This window comes from Rutidosis leptorrhynchoides, chromosome 5 (assembly GCF_046630445.1).
Source record: "Rutidosis leptorrhynchoides isolate AG116_Rl617_1_P2 chromosome 5, CSIRO_AGI_Rlap_v1, whole genome shotgun sequence".
In the NCBI taxonomy this organism is placed as follows: Eukaryota; Viridiplantae; Streptophyta; class Magnoliopsida; order Asterales; family Asteraceae; genus Rutidosis; species Rutidosis leptorrhynchoides.
The window spans coordinates 312,751,809-312,769,220 of NC_092337.1; the positions used below are offsets into that span (position 1 = coordinate 312,751,809).

The 17,412-nt window shown below is 34.4% G+C and overlaps 1 long non-coding RNA gene across 4 annotated transcripts; it reads right to left on the reverse strand.

Moving 5' to 3' along the window:
- Positions 1-2,821: 2,821 nt before the first annotated feature.
- LOC139847466 (uncharacterized) lies at positions 2,822-4,582 on the reverse strand. 4 transcript variants are annotated; one of them, XR_011759515.1, is made up of 4 exons: positions 4,499-4,582; positions 3,763-4,084; positions 3,288-3,424; positions 2,822-2,965 (listed from the first exon to the last, which is right to left on the reverse strand). It is a non-coding gene; the product is annotated as an uncharacterized lncRNA (long non-coding RNA). The 4 variants fall into 4 exon arrangements; XR_011759513.1 differs by having other exon boundaries at positions 4,459-4,582; XR_011759516.1 differs by having other exon boundaries at positions 4,440-4,576.
- Positions 4,583-17,412: the final 12,830 nt, after the last annotated feature.

The following is a 17,412-nucleotide window of genomic DNA, read 5'->3' on the forward strand; positions in this document are numbered from 1 at the left end:
CTACATCACAACAATACAACAATGTACAATATACAAACGTCCAAGGTTAACCCCTTAACCCAATACCGGAACCGACTACCAATTACAAACATGAAGATTGGCCGAACAACACGAGCCTTAGTAAATCTGCATCTACACGAGATTACTATCTTCAATAGCACAACAACATCGAGGTTGGCCGAACTACACGAGCCTTAGTGAATCCGCAACCACACGAGATCACTACCTCAATAAGATGACCGAACTACACGAGTCATCGTGAATCCGAACTAAACGAGACTCACTTTCACAATAAGATGACCGAAACTACACGCGTCATCGTGAATCCGCATCCACACGTGATCCACTTCTCTAATCACAACTCAATACCAACCCTTCGACATTGGGGTTGTATAATCCACATTACAAGCATATGTGATATCGTACACACAAAGTGTGCACCTCGCCAAAGGTGGTCAACCAAAACGCACAGCCGTGCTAATTGGACCTAATACACAAGTCCATCAAAACCACCTATATGTGAAGTGAGCTCTATAACCGAGAACCACTTCACCCGACCCGCACCCATCCTACACATACATATGAACATAGGATATTAACACTCACCTTGTTGCCTTTGGTAAATGCAACCGAAATCCGCAACACGCCGATGGGATGTACCTATTCCATTATCACAAATACAACAACACAATTAGGGTGGATTTACAAACCAACCCAATTGACACTTAGTGCAATTTCGACCCAATTGCACTTCCAAGCACAAACCGCGCCCAAACTAACCAGTAATCACTAACACAAGTGAAAATGGTCCTAACACACCAATTAAACCCGAAAACAAGTGTTAAACACGTGTCATACCCGATTTGACACCAAAACCCAAATTTTGACCCATTTCAAAATTAGTTAACCAAACACACCCAAAAGTGTTCCAACACTTCCATAATCACTAAACCTTGTGATTAAACTCAAGATCAAAGCCTAATCAAGGCCAAAACATCAACCAACCCAAAACTCGCCAAGTGACAAAAATAACTAGTCACCATAAACCCATTTTATTATCTAAGAGGGTTTCACAACAAATCAAGCTCAAACCCTAACTTGAATATCAAATCTAACAAATGAAATTCAGAGTTTGAACTTACCAATACTACCATAACGTAGCAGTGAACGAGATGAACAACTTTAAAACCCAAGCTTTGGTGAGAATCTGACTCCTTCTTCTCCAAATCAAGCTCTCTCTCACTAAAAGTGAGTTTCTCTCACTAGGGTTTGAAGAGAGTATATGTGTGGGTGAAATGTGATCCACAATGATCAATGGATCAGCTTTGAAGGCTCCAAACCGACACCCAAGTGAATTTACCAAAATACCGCTTTTTAAAACTAAATAAAACAGCTGGCCCGTCAGACACTTTGGACGGCGTCCCAAAATCTGGACAGCGTCCCACTCTTCACTGCTGGACGGCATCCCCCAAATCTGGACGGCGTCCCAATCAACTGAAAGAGGCTGAAACAGAAACAGGGTCTTACAACTCTCCCCCACTTAAACATGATCGCGTCCTCGCGATCTGCGCCATCTAACCGAACGGACCACACTCCACGGTCCTCGAACATAAGTCCCAATCCGACTTTCCTAAGCAACTCTTCCCAATGAATCACCTTTAACAACTAAAATCGTCACTCGCGATTTATCAAATCACAATCCGAGCACTAAAACCTTACTCATTCCCTCACGTCGGGAAAACTCAACCAATCTTGAGCCGAGATATCAACCACTACAAGAAAAATGCTCCTATAGGACCCCCAATTTGGTCATATAAAGCCACTTTATAGGACCTTTGGGCTTGATAGGACCTACCAATGGGGGTTGTATCTAACGCGGTCGTATAAAGTATTGAAATTAAAAAGTGTCCTAAAAGGTCATAAGATTATGACACCAATGATCAGGTCCTATAATATAATTAACAACCATAAAGATAAGTCCTTACAATACATATTAAGAGACATTTTTTGAAATTGAGACATAAACAAGGCGTCCCAAAAAGTAAAAATAGATGGCATAAGTACCAACAAAAGTGTCCTAATAAAAATTTATAATTCGTAAGGACCAAAAAAATGGTCATATTGTAAAAAACTAGTACATTAATACCAATAAACAGAGTCCTAATCTAACGATATACTAGTTTGGTACCAAGGGAAAAAGTCCTAATATGCACAAATGTTACCTTAGTACGACATAAAAGGGTCCTAATATAATTATTTTTAATGTTAGTACCATTAAAAAAAAGTCCTAATATAAATATCTTAAACCTTAAAACCACAAAATGAGTCCTAATATAAAGTGATACGTTACTTATACGGCGTCCTATCAAGTCATAGCATTGAAACCACAAAATGGGTTCTATCAAGTCATAGTAGTTCCGGATCAGTTTCGGATCGGTATTCGGTTCTGCTTCGAATTCGGTTCCGATTCGGGTATTCGGATCGGGTTTGAATATTTGGGCGTGGCTCGAATATTCGGATCCGGTTTAATTATGCAATACCGGTTCGGATTCAGATCCGGTTTGGTTTTCGGATTTTGTACTGTTTTATCAGTTTCGGTTCTTATTTTATATGATTACATACACCCAAATAATAGATTGTACTAAAAATCAAATATGAAATAAAAGATAATTATATTTCACTAACTTATTCTCATAGGGAGATGATTCTCACACACATTTTTTTGATCCTCACACACCAATTGAGTGTTATTAGAAGAGTAAAAGGTTAAAATAGGTGTGTGAGGATCAAAAAAGTGTGTGTGAGAATCATCCCCCTCATAACATGAAAAACACCAAACATAAAAAATTCATAAATAATCCAACATGGATCGAATAACATTTGACAACGAAATTAAAAAGAATGAAAAGCAACGCAGAACGTCTTCTTGGATCAACAAGTATCTTTATCAATCAAAATGTAACACCTACAAATAAACCAACCATATATTATATTTATAAGAATAAGAATAAAAGTGCATGTAATAAAAATTTATCTTATAACAAATTTAAGGTAGACATACCGATGTGAAAATATATTGGTTCTTGATTTTGATAAATTTCGGTTTCGATAAATTTCGGTTTTTGTAAATTCGTTATCGGTACCGGCTCAGTACTACGTGGAAACCGAATTAGAAAACCGAATTTTGAAATTTCCAGTTATTTTAGTATTTCAATGACACACTGACTCTGTCTATATAGGAAATATGTATACAGTAATACTAATAATAATATGAAACATCACAGAACCTTCTTAAATCTTGATGGACGTCGACCTAAGTTATTTGCTTAGTTGGTACATGATCTTTTTGTGATCAGGAAGTAGTTTCAAGTTCAGTGCAATTTCATCTATATGTTCATCTATATGGATGCCTTTCTCCATTTCACTACAAAATGATCAAATATATGTATATCAGTATATTGAAATGCAGAATTATAATGAATTTGAGAAACAAACTTGATATATTAAAATTTGACCTTCAAAATTCTAATGTATTCTGTATGATTATAGACTCTTTTATAACACAAAAAATAGTAGAGTGATTACATCAAAATACACTCAGATCACTTTTAGAACCTTTTAGAACCTGCCATTTAACTCCATTTATCTTTTTAGATGATTTATTTATTTGGCCCATTTGAGATGAATATAGACAAAACCAACCCATTCATATGTAACGCATCAAATTCAGCATTTTTCACTTGAGGAGATATATTCTAGTACCTGATAGTTTGTCTCTAACACGAGCTCCAATTATACGTTCCTGGCCCTCATCTTTCACAAGGGACACAACTTCTACATGATAAAGTACAGATGCACCTGTTAATGCAATGCAGATGTACATGCTAGGCAAGGCAAACATTAACTCTTGAATCATTCATTTACACATCATAATTGACCACTCTTCCTATTAAGCGTGGATTTTTACCCGTCCTTCCAAGTGTAGGGAGAAGTTCATAAGACTATTCTGCAGAATAATAGCTAGACATACGCAGTTCAGAAGACTATTCACAGCATAATATACTGGGATCCATGGCAAACCATCCTGATAAATCAATAAACAGAACCAAGTTAAATATGATGACTGATTTGGCTACACTATAAACTTATAACAGAGTAAGCTCCATTGGAGATTCAACCAAAAAGATAGATGTGGCAATTGGACGAGTCAGGTAATGGATACCCATTCCACGATTTGCATTGGGTTGAACCAAAACAACTCTTGTCCAAAAAGTAAAAGAACTTTTTCAGTTTCTAAACAACAAACAGATTAATGCCACCAAAACTGACTTTGTGGTAGTATACAATTCATGTAAAAGAACATTTAATTAACAAATCGAGATTTACAAATTGTAACCATACATAAAGATGAAGATTATTCCATTCGTCCAACACTTGACTTTGAAAGAATAGTCATACCAACAGTGTCAAAACTTGTTGAGATAGGAATGATTCTCACATGAGAAACGGTACCATATCATGTCCTAAAACCAAGAACGCCAATGTCCAGCAGGTTGCCTCACCCCACCAACAGTATCAAACCAATTTCACATTGTTATCATCATAAGTGCATGGTCCAAAAGAAAAGAAAAATATAAAACATATGATTAAATGCTAAAGCAATGGATTTTAAGATTCCAACTAGGAGGAACATACCCAAAGAGAAATCTTCTTCTTCCCTATCACCGCCATCAGCAATCACAGCTACTATTCATCCATTTCCATTAGTCACTGTGCTATCACGCTGTTTCAAGTTCACCACCAACATGACTTCAAAATTATTGCAAGCGGCTTAATGTTTCATGCCAGAATATGTAACAAAAAATATAAATCTTTATATAAAATCAACTAAATTCAATATTGAATACTTCACTTTTTCTGACTTCATATCTTAATAATATAAGGCGTATTAATCAGATGGAATAATTAAGAAAATAAAACAAAAAGTAATAACAAAGGGAATAAACCTCAACCAACATCATCAAGTTTTACCTCAACGTGATTCTTGAAATACACAATTATGCCCATTTGCAACCTCGATTTTAGAAACGGCAAAGGAAGGTGAGGTATCAGCAGCAGCAACGGTGGAAAGGTGTTGTTGGTGGTAGCAACAGCATCAGAAGCGCGGTGGCAACGTCAACAGAGATGAGATTCAAGCAAAACCCTAACAAAAGCAACAAAAAACCCCTAAATTAAATAAAGAAGAATGCTGATTGAGAGGTGAAAACGCGTGAACTTGAAGGGAAAGAAACAACAACGGTCGTGTTGGTGGTAGGAGAAGCAGCGTCGGTGGTGGTAGCAGAGGCGGCGCCGGCGATGGGAGTAGCGTCGATTTTGCCCCTTTTTCGTGTGTCGCACTTTGGAAGACTGAAAAGAAAAGTTGGGAAATGGTAGGGGTTGATAACTGCCTCAATATATCACGGGATAAATGCGATTCAAATTTATTTAAATTAAAAAAATTTATTGTCAGCTACTCAAAAATAAAAAGAATTTTTGCCAAATCAAATTTAAATCTCCTAACACTTTTTCATTTTGCACCTATGAAAAGGAACGGTTGCTATGTTTTAGAATAAAAGCCGGATTGAAAATTGGGGGAACAACTTAAGGGTTTTAAATTTTATAAGTTGTTTTAGCGGAAACTTTTATTTTTTTTAACCAAATTATTTACTCCATATCTTTTTTCAGCAAAATCTAGGGGTGTTTAATATTTTATTTGACGTTGTTTACACCAAATATTGAACCGAAACCAAATATAAAAAAAATACTTAACCCGAATTTTAAAATTTGTTTTCAGATCGAACAAAACCGAAATCGAATTTGAAATCAGTTTCTCAGTTCGGTTTTTAAATTTGAGCATTCTGAATTTTGTTAACCCAAAACTGAATATCAAACCGAATTCAATTTATACGATATTAAATAAATATGTGCGCGATATATGATTTGAATAGATAACAATGGACATAATACTTGATCATTGAGTATCAATAAAAAGTAAGTAAAAAAATAATGGCAGCAAAAAACAATTACAATAGAGCAAGAAATCAATGAGAACAATTTATTTTGAAAAAACGATTCACTTGGCATAACGATAACCCACAGCGAATAGGGCGACGTTAAGGGTTTGGAGAAAAAACTTTGATTTCGCCGGATCAGCAAACTAATTATTTAACATTTTATTGAATTTTTGTGTCTACGGATAAGTCATATATACTTTCAGATTTGTTACGATGTTAATTATATGTTAAAAAAATAATTTGTTAAAAATAAATGTAACTATTCCAAGTAAAAACTTATAACTTATAATAATTTACTGAAACAAAATGTTAAATATTACATTTTTTTTAACTTTATTAAAAAATTAATTAACCACTCAGGACCACCACCCACCACCTCCCACTTACCACACCACCACCACCTTCGACCACCATCCATCACCAGCACCTACCAATTACCACCAACTACCAACCACCACGACCACCAATCACCACCACCACGTACCCACCTACCACCACCAACTATCACCCACCATCCATCACTACCAACTACCAACCATCACGTCTGATGATACGCATATTGAATCCGAATCAAAAAGTCATATTTTCAATACGACTTTCCATTTGTCAAAATTCCATCCGGAATCGAACTGGCATAAGGGTCCAGGAGAAAGTACCTTCTCTCTGACCCACCTAAACAAACCGTCCAGAAGACTATCCGAATATGCATCCGAGAAGGAATATCCCGGACAAGTGTGCCAGATACCGGCACCACACACCAGGATATGAAGTACCGAGAGGTTACAGATCACATTTTCACATAAAGGTCTCATGCTCGGCCAAATGCGTTGACGCCCGATAACCTCTACAAGAACATTACGAACAAACATATGAACCAGATGTAACCGCAAAGAAACACATGGATAAATCGATGCTTCTTGTTGATTCGATTATTACTACTATTATACTTACTGAAGAATACACTCGGTATATGATGGTGATGGATGGCCAATCATTCTTTCTTCACGGCGTGTCTTGTCATGATGGTGACACATGCCCAATGTGTTAGTCGTGTGTATAAGAATAGTGTCTCGACGTCGTCTAGCATGATTTGGAGTTTAGGCTAAGGAGTTCAGGATATAGAGTTCAGGATATGGATTATATAGCTTATGGTTGAGGGTATAGATTTTAAGGTATATGGATTATGGTTTAATGTCTAAGGTTTAGGTTTAAGGTTTGGGTTTTAGAGTTTAGGGTTAAGGGTATTGGCATCCGAAGAATTATTAATGTTTATGAATGGTTCTAGTTTCGGTTATGGCGCTTTGTCTAAATTTTGTTGTTTGGTGGTGTGTAAGATCCTGTTTTCTTTTTTGGGTTTGGACGCCGTCCAAACATTTGGGACGCCGTCCCAGTTTGAAGACCTGGACGCCGTCCAACATTTTGGACGCCGTCCAGAATGGCTGGCAGGCATGTCTTTTTGCTATTAATTATTTTAGATGGGTATTTTGGAAATTTCACTTTTTGGACGAATTTTAAAGCCCTAGATCAGTTTTGGGAGTCTCATTACTCCATTCACAACCACCAAACATCATCTACTTTAATTCTAGAGAGAGAGTGCTCTTAAGTGTGAGAAAGCTCAAATAGGAGAGGAAGAAGCTTGTTTCGGGTTCTAGCTCGAGCATTGAAGTTGTTCATCTCCTCGTTAGCTTCGTTTTGATTGTGGTGGTAAGCCCTAAAATTGATTTCTCTAGTAAATATGTTTAAGGGTTAGGGTTTGGGTTAATGTTGTACATAAAACCCATGTATGAGTGATTTGGGAGTTTTGGGTAAGTTTGGGTCATGAAGACCCAAATGGTGACTAACTTAGGGTTTTGAAATGTTGAAATGTGTAAATGGGTCTTAAAGGCCTAATAGATCACTAGTACACCTATAGTTAGTGTTAGTGGGAGTCATTTGGGTTGTGGGTGACCTAAATGGGTATGTTGACCTTGAAATGGGTCAAATGGGTCTTTGATGACCTAGGTTGTCTTGCATGCGTGAAAATGAGTCAACTTGGTGTTTAAATGCGTGTTAAGACCTTAAATGGCTAGAATTAGGGTTTTTGGTGAAGTTAACCCATTATTAGGGTTAAATGTGCAAAATGGGTCGGGATTGCACTTAGGGTCAAAAGACTCTAGATTGTTAAGTGAGTTGCTTGGCCGACTTGAGTTGTGAATTGATTATGTGCTAAAATGTAATAGGTACGTTACATTGGGGTTGCAAGTTCGGTTATCTTACACGAAGACTTTGAGGTGAGTGGAATAATTATATGCGTAGGTATATAATGTATCTATTTGTTGTAGCGTGAAATGTGTAGTGTCGAGGTGTTAAGACACCACGTTTCACGTGATGATTGTAGCATCGAGGTGTTAAGATGCCACTCGGGTGTAGCATCGAGGTGTTAAGATGCCACCTAGGAGTGTAGTGTCGAGGTGTTAAGACACCACTCCGTAAATTAATGAGTGAAGCATCGAGGTGTTAAGATGCCACTCGGGGTGAAGTGCTGAGGTGTTAAGGTGCCACCCTAGGGGTTAGTGGTGCGAGGTGTTAAGTGCCCTAACGGATGTTATGAACACCGATGGCGTTTTCGCGAGCGCCGTTCCCTTGTACTATTGGTTAACCATGGTTATTTGTGTTGTAAGCATATTATATTATTCGAGTTATATTTATATGCGGTTGTTATGCTAGCTTGGGGGTATTGGTGAATTATAGCTTGTTGTGGCGACGATAAGCTAATGATGTATGCTAGCATGTTTGCGGTTGTGTAAGTGTATGCAAGTAGGTATAATTATATATGTATTCGTATAATTATTGCATTCACTAAGCTTTGCTTACCCTCTCGTTGTTTACCTTTTTTTTATAGGCACGGGCGTTGACAAGGGTAAGAGCGTTCAATTGGATTAGTGATCTCCCGCTTGTCTTGTTAGGGGATGCTTTTGGGTTTTAGCTTTTGGAGTTCGACCGAGATTGGGTAGTTTAACCCCAAACACCATGCTCTAGTGTCGTTTGGAACTTAAACTTATGTTTGGTCGAAACTTTTATTTTTGAACGAAACTCGTAAAATGGGCGATGTGGGCCCGTTGATGTAAAACTTGATTTGATGATGAAAATCTCTTAGTTCCACTTATATTGACTTGTGGTAAAAAGGGTTTCGTTTGAAAATGTCGGGAAGCGGGTTTTCCGCTCGTGTGAGTTGGACCCGTGATCAGTAGCTGGAAGGCCATTGGGACGCCGTCCCAATTGATTGGACGCCGTCCCAGTTGTGTTGAGCTGAACGCCGTCCCAAACTTTGGACGCCGTCCCATATTTCTGAGCTGGACGCCGTCCAGGATTCTGGACGCCGTCCAGATGCACTGCCATAAATTTTTTTTTTTGGTATGCGTTTTTGGGTTTATGAAGTCGGGTTGTTACAAGTGGTATCAGAGCATGGTCTAAGGGATTTAGGCGACTTGAGATAGGTGCCTAGACTTAGACTTTATTGTATGAGCGCCTTATACGGGACTTGTAGGACTTTGGGTCTAATCGGGAATTGTTAGTGCTTTGGTTTATGAGAATTAACCTTGTGCTAATTATTTTGTGTTGTGTTTAGCAATCATCAAGCAAGACGGACGTTGTACTAGCAAGTGAATGCGACGTGCTCGCGTAACAACGAGTAGCTACCGTTGTTACGGCTGCAAATCGTGTTAAACAAGCAATGTACGACGATTGTTGAGCGAGATGGAGTAGTGTGGCATATATGTATATACATATGTAATTTGTCCTTTCGTTTTTGTGGTTTAACCTATTTCGTTTTATAGAATGAAGACGAGAAATGGTCCCGATCATTATAACGGAAGTACAAGCGAGGACACCGAGTTTTCGGCCAAGGTTGAGGCCGTCTTTAAAAAGTTAAAAGCGGATTTTCTTACGGACGTCCGAAAGGTCTTTCAAGATTCGGTCGATGGGCAGGTGACCGATTTGATAAATGAATGAATGAAGGCCACTATCGAAGGGGCCCTTGATGCTAGAAACATTTATCCTCGTGGTGAAGGAGGTGAAGGAAGGCGGGACTTCCACTACAAGAATTTCAAGGACGCTCAACCCCCGATGTTTAATGGGGTACGAGATCCTTTAAAAAGTACATGTTGGATCTCCGACATCGAGGGAGCTTTCCGTACCTCGGAATGTCCTCCCGAGAAGAAGGCGAGGTATGGCTCTATCATGCTACGAGAAGAGGCTAAGTTATGGTGGGATGATAAAATCAACTTGTATGGTGAGGAACAATGTATGGCTTGACGTGGGAAGAGTTTAAGAAGGAGTTTTTCAAGGAATACCGAACTTCTTCCGATCTCGATAGAATCCGGGACGAGTTGCATGAAATGACCCGTTCATATACATTATAAACGATTCACAATAGTTGATTACATTGTGAGGTATTTGACCTCTATATGATACATTTTACAAACATTGCATTCGTTTTTAAAAGACAAAATTTCTTTACATCGAAAATTGACAGGCATGCATACCATTTCATAATATCCACTATCCAACTATAAATTGATTTAATAATAATCTTTGATGAACTCAATGACTCGAATGCAACGTTCTTCGAAATATGCTATGAAAGACTCCAAGTAATATCTTTAAAATGAGCAAATGCACAGCGGAAGATTTCTTTAACACCTGAGAATAAACATGCTTTAAAGTGTCAACCAAAAGGTTGGTGAGTTCATTAGTTTATCATAATCATTTATTTCCATCATTTTAATAGACCACAAGAATTTCATTTCCAGTTCTCATAAATATACGTCCCATGCATAGAGACAAAAATAATCATTCATATGGTGAACACCTGGTAACCGACATTAACTAGATACATATAAGAATATCCCCTATCATTCCGGGATCCTCCTTCGGACATGATATAAATTTCGAAGTACTAAAGCATCCGGTACTTTGGATGGGGTTTGTTAGGCCCAATAGATCTATCTTTAGGATTCGCGTCAATTAGGGTGTCTGTTCCCTAATTCTTAGATTACCAGACTTTAATAAAAAGGGGCATATTCGATTTCGATAATTCAACCATAGAATGTAGTTTCAATTACTTGTGTCTATTTCGTCAAACATTTATAAAAACAGCGCATGTATTCTCAGTCCCAAAAATATATATTGCAAAAGCATTTAAAAAGGGAGCAAATGAAACTCACATACTGTATTTCGTAGTAAAAATACATATAACGTCATTGAACAAGTGCAAGGTTGGCCTCGGATTCACGAACCTAAATTAATTATATATAATTATGTGTTGGTCAATATTTGTCTAACAAATTAGGCCAAGTCATAGTGTACCACAATCCTAATGCTCGAGACTAATATGCAAAAGTCAATAAAAGTAAATTTGACTCAAAATAATTTCCAAAAATCTATACATGATTAATATATAGTTTAAATATCGTCATTTTATATTTTTAAAAGATTTATTAGAGTAAATAATATAATTTATTTATTAATAAATAAAATTTTATATTAAATTTATATAATATAATATACTTTTATATATATTAAGTAATAAAATTTATAGGGTTCATTTAATATCATAAAGATAATATGATAGGTATTATTAAAGTAAGTTATTACACGTAGTAAAATATGTTTGTATCACATATTTATTTGATAAAATAATATCTATAATGATAGTAAGTAAAAGTTGTATTATTTTGTAATAATAATAATTATTATAAAAATATCAATATTTATAATTACTAAGATGACATTATGATAAAACGAAAATTCTAATTATGATAACTTTAATATTTACGATAATTTTTAATATTATCTTTAAAATAATAATTCTATTTAAAATAATAATAATAATGATATTTTATAGTAACAATGACATTTCTATTAAAATGATAATTTTTGTTAAAATGATAGTTTTAATACTAACGATATTTTTAATAATAATAGTAATGATAAAAATAATAAGAACGATAATTTTATCTAAATCAATATCTTATAATATTTTAATTTCATCATGATACTCTTACTAATTATTTCCTAATCGTTTCGTTTAATAGCTTTTAATCGTCTTTTATATCGTGTTCATAATAATGATAATAATAGTAATCAAAATAATTAGGTGTTACAAATATTTATTTTAATTACACTAATATTAATAATGATAGTTACTATAACATTTTTAACGATAATACTAATAATTATCTTAATGATAATATAGTAATAATAATAATAACAATGACAATATCCATTTTTAAATAATGATATATATATTAATAATGATAATAATAATAATAATACTAATACTAATAATAATAATAATAATAATAATTGGATAATAATAATAATAATACTAATACTAATTATAACTTTAACAATAATAACGATAGTAATAATAAAAAAAATAACAATTTTTAATGATAAATCCATTTTATTGATAAAGATAATAATAATGATAATAATAAGATAAAACTAGAACGACGATAAAAACGACGATAATAATAATCATTTTTAATAAAAATATAGAAAATTCAATTGATTATAACTTTTAATCCGTTCATCGAAACCATTCGATATCTAAAGGAAAAGTCCTTAATTTTTCGCTAGCTTTCCAAGGACATGCATATCTTATACCTTATCTCAACCGCAAGTGTAACTAATTCAATATTCAATCTAACCTGTCTAAGGGCAATATCAAAAGTACAAGCATGCATAATCCTAAATACTCGAGCACTAGTCAGGAATACACTATTAGTATGTAAAAGTTAAATTATGAGTACTCACGTATCAATATTGAGATTCAATATTGCAGGAAAGGTACGTAGACGCAACGGAAATGATAAACACTATATTGACCTCACGAGCATACCCATGAACCATACTCAATCACCTCCATAGCTATAACCCATAATTTCCTTAATCCTATCCTACTCGAAAAACAATTTCGAAATCACTCGGACAGCACTCCGTCGTAATATTTTATGTATACTAATAATATCTTGAAATAATATGGAGTAAATATATATATATGTAAATCGATTGAGAGAGTTTAGAGAAAAATATTTTCAAGTTTCTATGAAATAATGAAACCTGTTGAATTCTATTTATAATAGATTTTTGAATTATTAAAGTGAATTATTAAAGTATGAATTATTAAAGTGAATTATTAAAGTATGAATTATTAAAGTGAATTATTAAAGTATGAATTATTAAAGTAAATTATTAAAGTATGAATTATTAAAGTGAATTATTAAAGTATGAATTATTAAAGTGAATTATTAAAGTTAAAGTAAAGTAAAAATAAAGTAAAGGTAAAGTTTAAGTATAGTAAAAGTATAAAACTATGTACGTATAATACGCGTATAAATATATATAATATTAATTTAAATTGTTATATATATTTAATAAAATAAAATATAAATATCGTTATCTTTATCATACTAGTTAAGTAATGAGTTGTCAAAAGTGGTTCTAGATATTTATAAAAGTTATATACGTTTTAATAATAAAGTTCTTTTTAAACTGAAAACGTTTTTGTACGTTTGAAACTAAATAGATTAATCGAGTCTTTATGAGATTCAATCTTCCACTATCCTTTGTCTAGTTCTCAATGATTGACAATTTGTTCTTATTTATAAATCACTTTACCATTTTCCAAATATTGTTAAAACGGAAAGATTTCTCAAATCAACGTGGGCCTTTCAACAGAGACTTGTAATCATAATTCAATATATCTGATAATTCAATCATTTGATCTTATCTTCTAATTCCATTGATAAATATTTTGAAACAGATACAATCATATAAAGTATTTAATCTAATATTTTGTTTACGTTTCAAGTTATAATATATATACACATATACATATATAATCATATTCGTTTAATGGTTCGTGAATCGTTGGAACATGGTCGAGGTTGAATGAATGTATGAACATAGTTTAAAATTCTTGCAATTTAACTTAACAAATATTGCTTATCGTGTCGGAAACATATAAAGTTTAAAGTTTAAATTTGGTTGGAAATTTCCGGGTTGTCACAGTACCTACCCGTTAAAGAAATTTCGTCCCGAAATTTGAGTGGAAAGGTCGTGAATGATAATAAGTATGTTTTCATGATGCATACGGGCTGAAAATTAGAGTTATTCATCCGCGAATAATTTGGATAAACAATCCATTTATATGAAGAGTACGAATGAAGCTAACATAGAAGAGTGAAATGAGTAAGTGTAGATTCATCTTATCATTTGACGTAGATATGATTGATTCCTAGATTTCAAGGGATTTGAAGAAAATCTTCTTAATAAGATTTGACTCTCCGGTAATCAAGGGAATCAGGATCCGCTTTAAATGCGATCGTCCATTTTAATTGTTCTGTAGGAGATTTTATTATAAATTCACCTCCTTCGTTTCCTTACAACTCACACCTTCTGTTGATGCATTTTATGCAAGTTTCTAGACATCTACCCGCGTCCATTGCAGGTATAACAGTTTACAGGCCACCATGATTGCTCTTTATTATCCTATCCGTGTTTGTATGTGGTTACAGGAACTGCAGGAACGAGATTTAGATGTTTAACTATGTTAGACTTAGTCAGACGTACGAGTGAAGCCTCACTAGTACAGCTGACAGGCTCATACGCACGGTTGATGCTGAGCTAAGTCACAATTACAACCTAAATGAGAAGACACGAGTGAGTGATCACCCGTACGACTGATGAAGCCAACTCGTACGTATGATGAATGAATCGTATAGGTGAGTCAACAGCAGGGGTATATAAAGTCTTATGTTCTTCATTTTAGGTTAAGCCTCTCATTTGTTACACACACTCAGATCTAGTGTGCTCCTCCGATTCTCTCTCAGTCCAAATCACCCAGGTGGTGAATAATAGCTCTAGGTGGTGAATAATAGCTCTAGGTGTTGATCTAATCACACTTGATTTAGTTGTGGTTTGACTAAATTAATCAAAAAAACTTAACCTATTCACTAGAGGGTTTGATTCACTTATTCCGCCATTGTGTGAGTTAAATCTGTTGATTTCTAAGTTCCTAGTCATGTTTCATCACCTTCTATTCTTTCCCCCTCAACTCATATTTTAAAGTATTCATCAATATGCTCCATCCAGTTCTGATTCTCGATATACTTCTAACTTTCATATCAGTCATTCTTCTTTTTCATCTACCGCCGGAAGAATCTATTTACTTCTACTATACTCTTGGTTTTATAGTGTTTTTAGTTCTCCCGTGTCTTTATATTGCTATATGCATTGATATATACGGTTTGTGATTTCTGGGTTGTTGTTGGGTTTTATATCTTCCCTTATATTTCAAAGTCCTTGCTTCTTCTATAATCATTGTCATCCACAGTTAATGCTCTCTTCTATTTGCTATGATTTATACTCCCATTTCTAGTTCGGAGCTTTGTCCTTCCGTTTCTTCTTCTTGCGATTAAGCACCGCTTGTAATGGTCCAGAATTCGCAGATATAAATTTCGGAATGAACATTGTTAATGTTCTAGGAAGGAAATTGTAATGACACGATCTTCACTTGTCAAATTACCAGAATACCTCGGAAAAGGCCGAACCATCAAGAAATATTTTCTTGATATTTAGAGATCAAAGAGAATACAAGAGTCGTGTAACATAGCACATGATGACGTTATGATCTGTGAATCATCATGTTTCATTTAGAAACTCAGCATGAATTACTGTAATATAATCACGTTGATCAAGTGTCATTATATTATACTAACTCATGCTTCAGCTCCCAACACTTCTTCAAGAATATTCCTATTTTAAACTCGAATGTTTCAGAATTTAGAAACTAAAATAGTTTCTTTTATGATATAATACAGATAGCGCGAAGAGGTAAATGATTTCAGATAAGAATAATTATAAAAATATCTTCAGAAGTATGGATGATATTTATAATGAAAGATACGATGATATCTTAGAATGTCTAATATCAGAGGATGATGAAGGATATTGTTCGCAAGGGTTTAGAGTCAGGAGCAAGGTATTCGTTAATGACTTCAGCAAGTACTGAATCATTTGGATTCTTTGAAGGCAGGTTCAGCCTTTGTGATTTGTCCACAGCCTCATTCATACTTTGCTCAATCCGTTTTCCAGTTCCAAAGCTTCTCTTTTTCTGAGGTTTGCCAATATACTATCGTTTATCATCCAACTTTTTACTGTTAAGGTCGTTTACAGTTTTTCCTGCTTCATCAGCATTTTTCAAAATTTCGAGAATTGGTTCGCAGTTTAGGGTGTTTTTCAGAAATTTCTCATTCAAAGAATGTAAGTCTTGGAGGTAGACGTTGTGTGTATATGTAATTGTTGATGTAGACATGCTGCGAGGTTTCAAAATACTGATTACTGATTCTCAATAATTGGTATGGCAATTCTTGTTATAAGGTACGAATGAGTATATGATAGGGTTTCGATAATTATAATGATTTTTTTTTTTTTTTTTGGAAAGTCAAAGATCAATGAAGTTGTTGGTAAGTTTATTGCTAATGTGGTGAATATAAACGATTCTCCGATAACGTTGGCGAAAGGGCAACGTATCTATCGAGGTTATAATAAGACTGTTTTGATTGAGAAGTCGAAGGTGACTTGCTGGAGCTGTGACAAAACTGTCTATTTTGAAACGGAATTGAAAAGTTATTTTAGCTAGTAAATGCCAAAGGGTCTAACACGGATACGTGTCGAACTATGACTTGGGTTTTGAGAGTTTTTCAGGTGTATAAATGTGGGTAACATGTGGTTGGATCATCATCTCGATTGTTCCTTAGTTGAAGTGTCTTCAGGAATTTCGAAGGGTTTGAACACAGATTGTAATCGTTAACATACATTTGATGTTCTAACACAGTTTTGAAGTCAAAATATAGCTTGTGAAAGATGTAAGGATCTAAGAGTGATGATTTTGGTCATATCTCAAGTTGAATTTTGAGATTTCAAAATCAGAATATGTAATTAAATTTTGAATGAGTATGGTTGTTTTGATTTATATGAAAGAATGGATATTGTTGTGAAAGTAGGGAGTATAGTTGATGATTGCTGAATCAGTTTCGAAAAATGTAATATATTAATTGTGAATTTATATATCTCTCGGGTATTACCTACCCGTTAAAAAAATTTTCACAATTAATATTTTGTACAAAAGAAGTTTATTACAGTCTTTATGAAAATATATGTGTATATTTTCTTTAGATGTAATATAGATTTAATGAGTTAATATTAAATTAAACTCATTTGTTTTATGGTTGGAACTAGAATTGAGTAATCCCTAAAACTTTATAAATTGCATAAGTATTTCTTCAATAATATTGAAATTATGAATCATTAC